The sequence below is a fragment of the Rhineura floridana genome, chromosome 9 (genome assembly GCF_030035675.1).
Source record: "Rhineura floridana isolate rRhiFlo1 chromosome 9, rRhiFlo1.hap2, whole genome shotgun sequence".
Lineage (NCBI taxonomy): Eukaryota > Metazoa > Chordata > Lepidosauria > Squamata > Rhineuridae > Rhineura > Rhineura floridana.
The window spans coordinates 38,898,233-38,914,283 of NC_084488.1; positions in this window are offsets into that span (position 1 = coordinate 38,898,233).

The window sequence follows — 16,051 nt, forward strand, 5'->3', positions numbered from 1 at the left end:
GAGAAACAACTGTCACAACAGCCTTGCAAGTCTACTAACTCACATTTTGCATTTTGTCTGTGTCTACACATTAGCTATGTTGTAACCTTAGCCTCACTATATCAGCTAGCACTGTGCTCAAAGACTATTTTTCCAAAAAACTTTAATAAGTAACAAACTTAAATAAAACAAAAACACATCCCTCTGTTCAATCAGAAAAAAGAATGAAAACAATGCACCTGTGCCAGCATAACACAGTAAGGGTAGAAACACTGTTGTGCTGGTTCCAGTGCATCTCCACCTCTGTTTTCTGCAAACGGGGGCACATGATGCTAGTCAAACTTCACCCTTTTTTACTCTAAAACATAATCAGATAAGCTTGAGTGTGAGTTTTTAAAGTCCGCTTTGGACAGATTTCACAACTGATTGGTAGATCAACCCGTTGCCCGTCCAGGTGGGGCCAATGGAAAGCTTCACTGTAGACTCAGGCAGAAACAGTGATTGGCCCAGCACTTTGCTGTGGGCAGTCCTGAAAGAGCTGAAGGCAGCAGTGGGGTAGGGAGGTGGGTCCAGCCAAGGACAGAGTCACTTCAAAACAGCCAGAAAAACCATTCTTGCTGCTTTTGAAGTGACTAGTGTGCCCACAGCCTCATTTTTTACTCTGCCCTCTGCTTGCTTCCAGACCATATCCCCCCAAGCTCCAAAGAAAGTCATAGAATCATAGAATAGTAGAGTTGGAAGGGTCCTCTAAGGCCATCAAGTCCAACCCCCTGCTCAATGCAGGAATCCAAATCAAAGCATTCCCGACAGATGGCTGCCCAGCTGCCCCTTGAATGTCTCCATTCTTATCCTCCATAAATTTGTCTAATACAAATTTGTCTAATGCAGGGGGTCTATGAACCGGGCACAAAAGGGAAAAAAATCAATTTCCAATGCAATAAAGTAAAGTGTATTTACTTATGGGGGTCCATAGCTTTCATCAGATTCTCAATGGGGTCTGTGACCCCCAAAAGGTTAAGGGCCACTGGTCTAATACCTTTTTAAAGCCATCCAAGTAGGTGGCCACCACTACCTCTAGCGGGAGCCAATTCTACAGTTCAACTATTTTTCAATTTTTTATTTATTTAACAAAATGTATGTACCGCTTGAATGTAAAGGCCTCTAAGCGGTTTACGGGGAAAAAACATGAAAATTATCAATAAAAGTCAAAAGCAAGTAATTAAAAACATATTTAAAAGAATTAAAACAGCTACTAACAAAAAAAAAAGACAGGCAGAGCAATCCAACTCGGGGGAAGCCGGCGTAAGCTGTGCTGGAGCAAGAGAAGCCAGCGTAACGTTTCATCACATCCAACTGCCGTTCAGGAGCCTCTGGGTCACTCCAGCCAGCTGCAGTCCCAGAACACCATTTAAGTGGTCAACCAGACTTGCCTCTCTAGTGCTGAAGGTGTCATTTCAGATAGTGAAAGGGCTCCGTACATTGCGCCATATTGCATAAACTTTGTCTGATTCTTCTTTGCCACTCAAGACCCTTAGGGGATGAGTCAGCCTCACAAAGCTAAAATTCTCAAGAGTGGTTTGATCATCTCTCTCTCTTCCCATGGCACTCTGGCAATTGTTCTGTGGGGGAAGAGGGGTCTCCTCAAAACTCAGCACGATTAACACGCTACAGTTCCCAGGATTCTTTGGGAGAAGCACGGCAGTTTAAAGTGGTATAATACTGTATTAAATGTATGGTGCAGATGAGGCTAAATGAGAATTTAAATTGGGCTCCTGTGCCGTAAATTCTAGGAATATATTTGACTTGCCTCAAGTCTGCCCTCATTCTAGCAAGGAAGTTTGTTTGTTGGCCTAAGGGTATGTGGTAGAATAAATTTTTGACAGCAGTAAGATATGTATTCTTATGAGATACTAACTATAATTAATTGTGTTTATTTTAATTCTTTTTCAGTATCTGATCGTAATCTTGTCCATTGATGAAGGCTTGATGTCAAAATGTGAATGTTCTTTGTACTATTAAAAGTCAAGTCACCTTTATATGTTTTTATGGGCATTTGGCCTTAGACTGATGAGTGCATTTATATATTTTGTAGATGGAATTAAACCTTTCTTCAGTTATATATACAGTCTTTTACCTCAACTCTGTTTTTTATCATTTAACACATTGAAACTGGCAGTAAAGTTGCACTGGCTCCCAATATGCTTCCTGGCCAAATTCAAAGTGTTGGTACTAACCTATAAAGCCTTATACGGCGCGGGACCTCGATATCTGTCGGAACGCCTCTCCCGCTATGAACCGGCTCGTACACTACGGTCTGCTACGAAGGCCCTCCTCCGAGTTCCGACTCATAGGGAGGCCCGGAGGGTGGTGACAAGATCAAGGGCCTTCTCAGTGGTGGCCCCCGAACTGTGGAATAGTCTCCCTGAGGAGGTCCGCCTGGCGCCGACGTTGTCATCCTTTCGGCGCCAGGTTAAAACCTTCCTTTATTCCCAGGCATTTTAATTTTAATTTTTAATTTTAATTTTTGTTAATGTATTGTAATGTCTGAAACTTGATTCTGAGCCTTTGCTGTTTTAGACTGTGATATTTGATTTTAGACTGTGAAGTTATTTTGTACCATATTGTATTTTATTGTATCTATGTTCACCGCCCAGAGAGCTATTGCTAGTCGGGCGGTATATAAGTTTTAAAAATAAATAAAATAAAATAAAGCTCAATAGTGAGAGTAGGATCCCTCCAAGCAATCTGAGTTTTGAATCCTAAGTCATTTAAGTTTCCTCTAAGATGGCAGGAGAGATTTATTCATTGGCAATGTTATTTTCTTGACTCAAGAAAAAATGGATTTGATGCTAATTTAATTTTACTCTGGAGACAGGAGACATCTTGGTGGAAAAAAATAAGGCAAGGAAGAATCAATGTTTCAGTTTGCCAGGATGCATGTCTGAAAACCAGTCATTTTTCTTTCTCTTGGCATGAATTGAATATAATTTCTGTTTAAAACTTTTCATTTTCTGTTCACCAGCTCAACTCTTATACCTTATACAGACATCAAGAGAGGTATTTTCCTCTTCTTTCTCCCCTCCCCCCTCTTCACCATCAGACTGGGAAATATTCACATTTTATTATCTTCATTATAAGTTTTGATTCCACTGAACTGAGATTTGCCTTGCACTTCAGTGACACCATCTTTTCTGGGCTGCTGCTTCCAAATCTAAAATAACCAAATTGTGCAACTAAAACATGCATTGCCTCCTCAGTGGAAGTAAACGGAACAGGCACATGCACTGCCAATAATGCATGCAGACCTGAGTTTGTTGGAGGCTGATCACAAGGAGAAAATAGCTAGCGGGTGATCAAATCAGCTGGATCAAATTAAGTCCCCTTTGGGGCACATTTCAGAATCATGTGTAGCTTGATATCCATGGAAACATCTTTGTGTGTGTGTGTTACTGAAAATAACTCGGGGCACAACCCTAAATCTCCTCCCATTCCCTCTGGATAAATTTTGAGTCTTGCGTGCCTTTGATTCTGAAAGATATCCTGCCATAGCTTTCATTTTTTTTAAATCACCTTGCTTTCTCTCATTGTATTAGCAAAAGCTGTTCTTTACCACTTCTCATGTGACATCCGAAAAAGCTATTATTTGTCCAGTGGAGAAGAAAAGTTATAAATCAATCATCCCTCTGATGGTCAACAGTCTGAAGTCCTCTTCCTCCACATTTCCTACCACTGTTCATGCTGCTAGTGAGATGCCAGGGAATAAAAGCACCGAGAGTTATCCCTGGTATGATGCCTCCCTGTAATATTTTTTTCTGTGTTTTTTTTCTGCAAGTGTGTTTTTGTTTTGTTAAAAATGAGTGGAGCTATATATATATATATGCTATCCTCTACTTCAGCCTTTGCTCTCCTGATGCCTTCCAGATGTTTTGGACTATAGCTCCCATCAGCTCCAAGCAGCAAAACATCTGGAGGGCATCAGGGTGGCAAAGGCTGCTCTGCTTCATTCCCAAATCAAGCTCTTGCTCCAACTCAGTCATCGCCATCTCTAGGCTCTGGCATATTGTGCAGAACTTTGCTGCTCTTCAGACAGGCTAACCAGATTGTACAGTAGGGCCCCGCTTTACGGCGCTTTGCTTTAGGGCGCTTCGCTAATGCGGCAGTCTCAACTAGACACAATTAGACTGAAGCCCCACTCATATGGCACTTGTTCCAAATTTCAAATCTGCCATTTTTGGGGAAGATCATTGAGCGAGTGGTGGCTGGCCAGTTGGCAGCACACTTGGATGAAACGGATTATTTGGATCCATACCAATCGGGTTTCAGGACTGGACATAGTACTGAAACAGCCTTGGTCGCTCTGGTGGATGATATGAGGAGGGCATTAGATGGGGGAGAATCCACCTTTCTTGTTCTCCTGGATCTCTCGGCGGCTTTTGATACCGTCGACCACGGTATCTTGTTGGATCGCCTGGAAGGATTGGGAATAGGAGGCACTGTTTTGCAGTGGTTCCGTTCCTTTCTCTCTGACAGGCATCAACAGGTAGCATTGGGAGATGAGGTTTCAGACCCTTGGCCCCTCACATGCGGAGTCCCACAGGGTTCTATCCTCTCTCCCATGCTATTTAACATCTATGTAAAGCCGCTGGGAGCTATCATCAGGAGTTTTGGGCTGCGATGTCATCAATATGCAGATGACACGCAGCTCTATCTCTCCTTTAAATCTTCACCAGAGATGGCTGTGGAGACCTTGTCCAAGTGCCTGGAATCCGTGAGTGGATGGATGGGAAGGAACAGACTGAAGCTCAATCCTGATAAGACCGAGGTGCTACTTGTGGGTGACAGGGGGAGGTTGGGTGCTGTTGACCTACAGTTTAATGGGGTGAGTTTACCCCTGAAAGATCAGGTCCGCAGCCTCGGGGTGGTTCTTGATTCCAAGCTGTCCATGGAGGCTCAGATTTCGGCAGTGAGCCGGGCAGCTTGGTACCAATTACATCTCATACGGAGGCTGCAACCCTACCTCCCTATTCATCAGCTCCCACTGGTGGTACACGCCCTGGTCACCTCTCGATTAGACTACTGCAATGCACTCTACGTGGGGTTACCCTTGAAAACGGTCCGGAAACTACAACTGGTGCAGAATGCGGCGGCTCGGTTGCTTACAAACAGCCGCCGCCGTGATCACATCACGCCAGTATTATTTCACCTACATTGGCTGCCAGTTGTTTTCCGGGCCCAATTCAAGGTGTTGGTATTAACCTTTAAATCCCTATACGGTCTCGGCCCAGTTTATCTGAAGGAGCGCCTCCAGTACCACAAATTAAGCCGCCCAACCAGATCAGCCACACAGGGCCTTCTCTCAGTCCCACCAACGAAAACAGCTAGGTTGGTAGGGACTAGAGAGAGGGCATTTTCAGTGGCAGCCCCCACTCTCTGGAACTCCCTCCCATTCGATCTTCGCCATGCCCCTTCCCTGGATATATTTCGCCGGGCATTAAAAACTTGGCTTTTTGGACAGGCCTTCAGGAATTCTGGGGAGGGCTAACTTTTTTGGGATATTTTATTATCTATTGATTGCCCTAACTGATTTCATGCTGCTGTGATTAATGATCGTTCTGATTTTATTGTATTTTATCTGTATTGTATTGTAATTTACTGAATTTTAGTTTGTACGTCGCCTAGAGTGGCTTCGGCCAGATAGGCGACACAAAAATTAAATTTATTATTATTTATTATTATTCCCCTTGTACAGTGGTTTTCAGGCGTTATGCACCATTCTATTAAATGAGTCCCACTTTTCAGCGGTTTTCACTTTACGGCGGGGGTCCGGAATGTAACCCGCCGTATGAGTGGGGCCCTACTGTACTTGAAAGCAAGCATCAAGACCTGGAATTTATGAATCACCTTAGAGAGAGCTACTGCTTCCCACCAACCTTCATCTTTCTGTGAGTAAAGCCACTGGACAATGAATCTAGTAATTGGCTGGGAAATTTGCACAGACAGGTTTGTAAGAAGTCTTGATTACATAAAGGTTAAAGCACTTCAAACTCTGCTTATGACTAGAGCATTATTGTGCTTTTGAGTCTGTAACTGGAAAGAGGCCTATAGATGTTTAAAAGGCAGGCATCAACTCAAGCTGCACTGTCCTTCCTATCTGGGGGTATAATACGCTTTCCAAAAGCAGGGCGGCTTTACATTTATTTCAGCACCATGTTAAGAAAATTACTTAAATTTGAATTTGTATATCCTTATTACTTGCCTATTTCCCAGAAGCTGACAAACAGCAACACTGAAGAGCAAGGAATGAAAATGAAGGAGGCAAGCAAGAAAATGTGGGGGATGGCCCTGTGCTCCTTGTTCTTACACATAACTCATATTCATTTCCTTGGGGAACTTAATTCTTCCTTTCAGTATAGTAGCACATATAATCTGTATGACCTGTGTTAATCTGTAAAACAGAAATGAGGACACTCACACCTGAGGGCCAAATGCGGCCCTCTAAACCTCTCTATCTAGCCCTTGGGATTCTGCCAGACCACCCCCTTCACTGACCCTGGTGTGTACCCTCTTCCAGTGCTTTTGCCTGGCTGGAATGTGTCTTTGAATTGCGGTAATGCCTCTTGTTTTGCTGGATGGAAAATGGAGAGAGGAGTTTTGCACGCTGAATGTAGCCTACTGTGCAAAGGTATGAGTCCTGTCTCTTGCCCCATCTGCTCTCAGCAGGAAGTCACTGAAAGGCTGTCCACAAGGGAATGGAGTCCTGTAGCTGAGATTCCACACCCATGATTTAAACAGATTCATATGGGTGGGTGGTTGAATAGGAGGCAACATCCTGCTAGCCAAGATGCCATCCTTCTGCAGCAACATAGAGGCTTGGATGCAGTGTTGCAGCTTGAAAGAGAACCTACAGGCACTTCCTTTTCTGCAGGGCTTCTTCCGGCTTTTAAGTTGCCCCCATCGTGGGGGCAGCCCCTTCTTTGTTCTGCTGAAGTAGCCTGATATCACTTTGTCCTAACATGGCCCATCAAAGTGACAGGCAGTTTGCTAGAGATACTGTAACAGCCTGGTGAAAAATGTTCAGAAAATGACTTTCTTCCTCTCGTTATGCAGTGTGGGAGTGATGAGAACTGGGACTGATGAAAGAGCCATTTTCTTCCAGAACAAAAAGCCCCCTCATTTTGTCCAAGCAAGCTTCCTTGGATGTCACTTTCACTTGTGCTTGTGGGTAGGATGACCCAGAAGCACAATAGCACACAACTGTTGAAGAGATAGGAAGCGTCATCTTTTATATTGTTGCCCTGTGCAGGAAAGTGGGGGAAAGGGATGAGTTTGGGTGCTGGTTGTAAACTACCTGTGAGAGATGTTCACATAGCCCATCTTTTAACCATGGTTTAAAGAATTAAGAACAGGCTCAACCCACTAAACCTGGGCTTGGCATTACTGTCCAATACCCCCAGGCAGCTACAGGGGCCCACTGCTGCTGGTGACACCTGTCAGATGCCCGTCAGGGCCTCCACTCCAAGCCACCACATTTTATTTAATGCCACAGAACAATGGAAATTTCTGAGCACTGTGTTTTGGTGAAACAAAGGTGGCAGCTGCCATCAAGGCCACTGAGGGCCTCATCAGATGGCATCCTGCCAAAAGCCCCCTTTACCCTGCAGCCAGCCCTGACTCAGCCCTTCCCCGAGATAATGCTCATCAGGATTTTTACCCAAGTCAAAATTTGAAGTCGGGGTTTAAACTGATGACAATTCCTGGGCTAGGAGAGAACATTGGGTGGCATTAACCATGATAAGATTGGTGCACAATGGCAGGGAGCCATAGGTTGAAACTTGCAAGGTGAGATGATGAAGTGCCCCATCTTGTGACCTGCTTCCAATGTCTTGAACCATGGTTAAGGAATGGGTCATGTTAGTCGGCACATCCCCTGAATAATTTGAAAAGCAAACCTGCTGAGTTGACATGCTTAGTGCTTTCTGTGTGAGCTGGGCTGATGCTACCTTGACTTTGCATGCTGCTGCAAACCCCTTAATTCTTTCCTAGTTTGCACATTGTAAAAATCTGCTTATATTTATTCAAGGCACCATAGATGCTCTCATACTAAGAAAACCTTAACCTGACAGTGGATTTCAGACAGTAAACAAAGTACTTTGTTCACTGAATGTGCAATTAATTTATGGAATTCACTGCCCCAAGATGTGGTGATAGCCACTGGTGTAGATGACATTAAAGGGGATCTATTAATAGGTGTTATCTATCTTAATAGCAAAATAGAATTTCTAGGTTCAGAGGCAGCACTTACATGAAAGACTAGTTGATGGGAGGCAACAGGAAGGGAGGGTAGGTGGGAATATTACCTTCGCGTCCTGCTGTTGGGCTTTCCAGAAGCACTTGGTTGGCCACTGTGTGAAACAGAATACAGGATTAAATTGACCTTCATTATGATCCAGCAAAACTCTTCATTGTCTGCCCCAAATTTCCCATCACTTGAGTAAATTGGAGAAAGACAATATGAGAGTGAGAGAGTGTGTATTATTAGACATCTGAAGCACATTAACAGGAAGGGATCGGCAACAGCATACCTTCAACTGGCATTCAGTTGATTAACCATTGGAATACTCAGTCAACCAAGTGGCTTTATGCCAAATCAGTTTAACACAGGCTTGACAGGGTTAGAAATTGCAGGCTGATATATGACTTGCAATTAATATAGCTGACTTGTGAGCACTACCTGTGTTTTTTAATGTTCAGCCTATGGCTTTGGAATTTCCCATTCCTCAAGTTGCAGGGAATAAATTAACAGTGATGAAACCGATGTCAAGAATACCAGAGCAATTCAGCTAATTTATTGGCTCATAAATAAATCACATCTTTTTTCAATCAATGTTGTTTGGCCAGCAGAATTCATGCTTTGTTAAAGATGCTAGATTGTGTTAAATTGTCAGTTGAAGAGTTTGTGGCATTATTTTTTCTGTGGCAATCAGCTTCCTTGAAAGGGTAGGCACCATTAAGCATACAAACCTGTGTACAGGTACCTGGAAGTAAATCCCATTGCTCAATGGGATTTACATCTGAGTAGACATCCACAGGATTGCATTCCCAATGTTTTCTTTTCGGACATCCCCTCCAATTGTTAGTACTGAAAGAAAATTTGATATAAGAATTCCTTCACATACTGAACTTCTTTTAAGCAGCTCTGAGCTCATTTTATGAAGCTGGTAACATGAGCAAAGTGATGTGCACAACACCTGCTGAAAAGGTGTTTGCACATTGTTAATATTATACACTCACAAGCCTGACTATCACTGAGGGTATAGAGGAAACATTTCCACATTCGCCTTAAATGGTTTGAATGCCGCAATGGGCTGGTAGCCATAGGTTACAATTTCACTAACCATGACCAGAGCTGAGATCTAAAGAGCCCCCATAGCACTCATGGGAGCGCATGGATAGGTGCCAATTATCATTTCTGGCTGCAGTCCTTTGTGCTTCATTTGCCCCTCCACAGACCTTTGGATATAAGCCGGTGATCCCCCACTATAAGGTACCCCTTGTAGGGCAAGGATGGGGAACCTGTGGCCCTGCAGATGGTATTGGACTCCAGCCCCACCTGTGCCAGGCAGCATGGACAACAGCCAAGGACAATGGGTGTTGCAGTCCAGCTGCATCTGGAACGCCACATGTTCCTATCCCTGCTTTATGGTCTCCAGTACTGCTGAAGGTCACTGGCCTTGTGACCCGCACTTGGGAACCACCAGCTTGCCTAATATGACACTGAGTACCGGAACCCATTGCAGAATTGATGTGAAAACTAACTTTTAAGCCATATCAATAATCCTGTTGTTCACTATTGAACAATAGTGTGGAAAACTGGGAACCAATTAGCTACTCAGTTCCTGAGTTAGTCTTCGTCAAATAATTCTGCAACACTCAAAGATAACCCTGTAAACTGCATCGTCAACAGTTCAGCACTGAACATTGAGCTTTCAAAGGGAATCCCGAGTGTTTTGAGTCTGGCAACGACCCCAAGTTTATTTTCTTCCATGGGAAGGTTTAGCAGAGTCAAGAATATGGATGAACAATATGGAGGTCAGGTCAGAATTTTATCTCTTAACTTTCTGCTGGGCCTTATGATATTCATGTAGACTTGCCCTTCGTGGCTCATTATGAGTTGCAAAGAGAGACTGAGCTAAAGGATCAAGGCAGTGGTAAATGCATCCTTGAAAGAGGGTGCAATGCCATTAGCACTCAAGGAGGCGGTGATAAAGCCCATCTTAAAAAAAACCTCCTTGGATCCCCAAGAGCTGAATAACTTTCGTCCAGTCTCTAATCTACCATTCTTGGGCAAGGTGATTGAGAGGGTGGTGACCAAACAATTACAGACACACTTGGAGGAAGCGGATTATTTAGATCCATTCCAATTGGGTTTCAGGACTGGTCATGGAACTGAAACAGCCTTGGTTGCCCTGGTGGATGATATGAGGAGGGCGTTAGATAGGGGAGAATATACCTTCCTCGTCCTCCTGGATCTCTCAGCGGCTTTCGATACCGTCGACCACGGTATCCTTTTAAATCGTCTGGAGGGATTAGGAATAGGGGGCACTGTTTTACGGTGGTTCCGTTCCTATCTCACAGACAGGCATCAACGAGTGGCATTTGGAGATGAGGTTTCAGACCCTTGGCCTCTTAACTGCGGAGTACCACAGGGTTCTATCCTCTCTCCCATGCTGTTCAACATCTATGTAAAGCCGCTGGGGGGCATCATCAGGAGTTTTGGGCTGCAGTGTCACCAATATGCGGATGACACTCAGCTCTATCTCTCATTTAAGTCCTCACCAGAGTTGGCTGTGGATACCATGTCCAAGTGCCTGGAATCCGTAAGTGGATGGATGAGAGAGAATAGGCTGAAACTAAACCCTGACAAGACCGAGGTGTTGCTCGTGGGAGACAAAAGAAGGTTGGGAATTACAGACCTGGTGCTTAATGGGGTTAGTTTACCCCTAAAGGATCAGGTCCGCAGCCTCGGAGTCATCCTTGACTCCCAGCTGTCCATGGAGGCTCAGGTTTTAGCAGTGAGCCGGGCAGCTTGGTATCAATTACACCTGATACAGAGACTGTGACCCTACCTTCCTGTTCATCTACTCCCGCGAGTGATACATGCCCTGGTCTCCTCCCGCTTAGACTACTGTAATGCACTCTACGTGGGGTTACCCTTGAAAACGATCCGGAAGTTACAGCTGGTACAGAATGCGGCGGCACGCTTGATCAAGCACAGCCATCGCTGTGATCATATCACTCCAGTGTTAATAGACCTTCACTGGTTACCAGTTGCCTACCGGGCCCAATTCAAGGTGTTGACCTTTAAAACCCTATACAGTTTCGGCCCAGTTTATCTGAAGGAGCACCTCCAGAATCACCAATTATGCCGCCTGATAAGATCAGCCTCACAAGACCTTCTCTCGGTCCCACCGGTTAAAACAGCCAGGCTGGTGCGGACCAGAGAGAGGGCATTCTCAATCGTGGCCCCCACCCTCTGGAATTCCCTTCCTCTTGATCTCCGACATGCTCCCTCCCTGATAAGTTTTCGCCGAGCCTTAAAGACCTGGCTATTCAGGAGGGCCTACAAGATTGGGGTGGATTAGTTTTATAATGTTTTAATTGAAGCTGGTTTTAAATTGATTAGAATTGTTGTTTTGATATGTATATTATGTATATTATGTTTTATATTGTTGTATGTCGCCTAGAGTGTCCGTTAACCCAGACAGATAGGCGACTCAAAAATAAAAATTAATATTATTATTATTATTACTAGCTCTGAAAATGTGAAAGATATTGTATGCTATGGTTAAGTCATAATGGATTATGGCATAGAAAGGAACAATTTGCATATCCAAGTCCATAAATATATGCCACCAGTTTGCTTGTGATAAATCTCAGTTAGGGTCAAAGCCATTTTAGAGATATAGGGTGGGATCCAAAGAAGCAGCCTTCCATGAGCTTGTTAGGATTTTTCCAGACCCATCTCCTATAGCAGATCCTGCTCCAAAGAATCTTCTCATATCAGAGCCAATGCAGCACTAGGTGCTGAGTCCAGAAGTAAAAGTCAGCAAAGTACCTATAGATCAGGAGTGGGGAACATTTTTCTGCCTGTGGGCTGCATTCCCTTTGGGCAATCATCCACAAACCACATGCCAGTGGTGGGTGGGGCCAGAAGCAAAAGCAGGCAGAGCAAGAAATGTAAAGTTTACCTTTCTGCAGTAGCCTGGGGTAGAAATACACTCCCTCTTCTGCCAGTTCCAGTGCATCTCCACCCATCTCTTCTGAACACACAGGGGCACACGATGCTGGTCAAACCCCACTCCTTTTTTCTGTAAAACCTGGTGGGAGCAGCTTGAATGGTGTTTTTTTAAATTTAGCTTCAAACAGATTTCACAACTGATTGGCAGATCAACCCATTCTCCCTCCAGGGGTGGCTAATGGAAATGCTTTGAGAGCTCTAGTTTCCACAGCACTCACCCATCTCTCTCTATTCTCCGTCCAGGCAAGGAGGAAGCATTATCAGAGTTCAAGGACACATTCCAGCCAGGCAAAAACAGTATGAAGTAGGGCCAGTGAGGATTGTAGCCTGGAGTCCCGAGAGCCAGAGAGAGAGGCCTGGAAGGGCCGCATTCAGTCCCTGGTGTGAGGTTTCCCACCCCTGTTATGCATTCTAAAAACTGCTTCAGGCAAACAAATGAGAGTTTTTTTAAAAAAAAAATCTTGGCCATCATCTACCATCATCTCTGCCAGTGAGATTTTCTTCATCAACATTTAAATAATCTTTCCTGTTCTATAGATACCGAGTGCAAGCAAATAAGCAATACTCCAGCAGATGTTAAAATGCAGTGATAGAAACTCTTTTACATAAACATAAGCAGAATTCCTAAGAGATCGTTTGAACAGACTGCCAAACGCAATAATCTGCTCTGGTGCTGCCATAATTGGACAACAGTTCACGAATAACAAATATATATTGGCAATGAGGCATAAAGTCTCCTGCCTAGATATTACAAAACTCCTCGATAGCAGTTGGTATAAGTTAGCATAACCTTTTATCTTTTTATCTTTATAGGCTTGGTTGAAAAAACGTGGATATTGGTGCCTCCAGGCTGTCTGCATTTTGCGGCAGGGATTCAAGCACATACTGGGAATTTAGGTTTGTTCAGTTAAAGTGGGTGACAGTGCTCCATCCTCCTAGTGCAACAAATCCACTTTAAACATCTTTTTTTGTAGTTAGAAAGTGATGGGGAAATATACTGAAAAGTGTGGGCATGAACAAATGACTAAGAACGTAAGAAGAGCCTGCTGGATCATCTTCTCACAGTGGCCAACCAGATGCCCATGGAAGTCCACAAGCAAGACATGAGCACTCCCCCCCCCGCAGTTTTCAGCAATGAGTATTCAGAAGCATACTGCCTCTGACTGTGAAGGCAGAAGCATAGCCCTCATGGCTAGTAACTACTGATACCCTTAACCGCCATCAATTTGTCTGATCCTCTTTTAAAGCCACCCATGTTGATGGCCATCATTGCCTCCTCTGGGAACGAGTTCCATAGCTTACCTATGCACTGTGTGAAGTACTTTCTTTTATCTATCCTGAATCTTCCAGCATTCAGCTTATTGGATGTCCACAAGTTCTGGTGTTATGAGACAGGGAGAAAAAATTCTTTCTATCCACTCTCTTCATGCCATGCATACCTCTTACTCTCCTTTTCTCTAAATTAAAAAGTCTCAAATGCTGCAACCTTTCCTTTTAGGGGATTCACTCCATCCCCTGATCATCTTGGTTGCCCTTTTTTGAACCTTTTCCAACTTTATCATATCCTTTTTTAAGTGAGGTGACCAGAACTGTACACAGTAGTCCAAATGTGGTCATACCATAGATTTGTATAACAGCATTATGATATCAGCAGTTTTATTTCCAGTACCTTTCCTAATGATCCCTACCATGGAATTTGCTTTTTTCCCCACTGCTGCAGAATACTGGGTTGACATTTTCATCGAGCACTACAGCCCCAAGGTCTCGTTTCTGGTTAGTTACTGCCAGTTCAGACCTCATGAACGTATATGTGAAATTAAGATTTTTTTGCACCAACATGCATCACTTTACACTTGCTCACATTAAATTGCATTTGCCATTTTACCGACCAGTTTGGAGAGGTCCTTTTGGAGCTCTTCACAATTTCTTTTTGTTTTAATGACTCTGCACAATTTAGTATCATCAAGAAACTTGGCCACCTCACTGCTTACCCCTAACTCTAGATTGTTTATGAACAAGTTAAAAAGCAAAGGTCCCAATACTGATCCTTGGGGGCCTCCACTTTCTACATCCCTCCATTGGGAGAACTGTCCATTTATTCCTTCTGTCTGTTTCCTGCGTCTTCACTGTATGAACACCCTGCAGGATGAATGCTCACTGTCATATAACGGCCCCATAAACAAATCAGAACGAATGTTTAATAAAGACCATAGTCTAACCTCTATGCATGAGCTTTGTGCAAGCAAATCAGGGCGAATGCTCAAAAAAGGTCAGCTGGAAGAGTCCTTTATTTCTCTCTCTATATATACACATATATACACTTACACATAAATATCTGTAAATATATATCTTTCCACAGATTTATGTGAATAATTTGTCTATTCAGACATACAGAAATGATCTATTTTCCAAAGTCAACAGGTGAAGCAGATGAGTCAAATGAGTCACAATAATAACCTAATCTGCTGTGAACGCCTCATCCTGACAGCTGAATATTTCTTGGGCAGAATTATTGTGCAACAGCTGTTGCGTTCCAGGCCGATTATTGCACAGTTTAGCATGTTCAAATAAATATCTTCTGAATTTTGCACATGTTGATTGTTGGGAAAGGCGAGGTAGCATGTCTCCCTGTTGGCAGTGAAGTGACAAGCAGAGAGAAATTCTTAGCTTTCTGGAGTTTTATCCGTCTTTCAGCTAAACATTTGATCAGGGTATTTACAAAGTAGGACACGATTTAAACAGTTCACACTGTGTATATAGACACAGCCCAATGACACCTCTGAGACAAGGGCAATGCCAGCAAGGAAACTTAACTGGCACCAATCTCAATAATTTAACATACTGTTCTTGCTATGAAGTGCTCAGTCAATTCCTAATAGGATTTAAGAGTACCTCACTTCTCCTAAAGAAACTTCAGTGGCTCAAAAGTCTTCTGTGTTAGGCAGATGTGCTAGCAATTTTCAGTTTACTTCATCAACTAAAATCCTGCCACTCCATTGGGTGGCATGAGAAACATTTAACTAACTTGAATGTGAGAAACATTTAACTAACTTCAACATTAATGTTCTTCTGCTCTCTTTTTTGTTAAACTGCTGGCATGGAGTTTTTGGGTAGCCTATCATCTAGGCACTAACCAGACTTAGTCCTCCTTTAACGAAATTGCTGCATTGTGTGTCTTCAGATCATGTGCGTATAATGCATACACCACAGTTGCACATGTGCATCCTAAGAACATGGTCTGGAGATATACAGTTTGATGCAACAAGCTTGCTGACAGTGGAAGCTGGTCCATTAGAGCAAATGGGGCACTGTCCCATCAGCTTTAGTCTGCCATCAGCCAACCCCCACCTGCCTGCCTTCTGACTTCCCACCAATCAGAAGGTGGTTCTGCCCGTCATTGACTTTGGCTCCACTTACTGCTGGGTTCCCTGCTTTCTGTCTTACCAGTTCCAATGGGCACCATCCACCACTGCTTGCTGAAAAATTAAAAGTTTTAGGTATTCTTCAGGGAGTGCTCCTGTTCTGACTGTTGCTCCCTCTAACAACAAACTCAGGTGGTGAGTGCTAACAGAAATGGAGCCAAAATGGGCCACTAATAAAAAAGGGAGATATCAGCAGACTCAGGAAATTATTTTTAAAAACCCGCATTCTAGTTCCCCCCCCCCCCAAAAAAAGCTCAATGAAGTTCAAGCATGTGCAGCCACAGAAGAATGAGTGTTCATTGGAAAACTGGAAAGGGAAAGGAGGGGAGTAGAACGCCATCTCACAGTGACC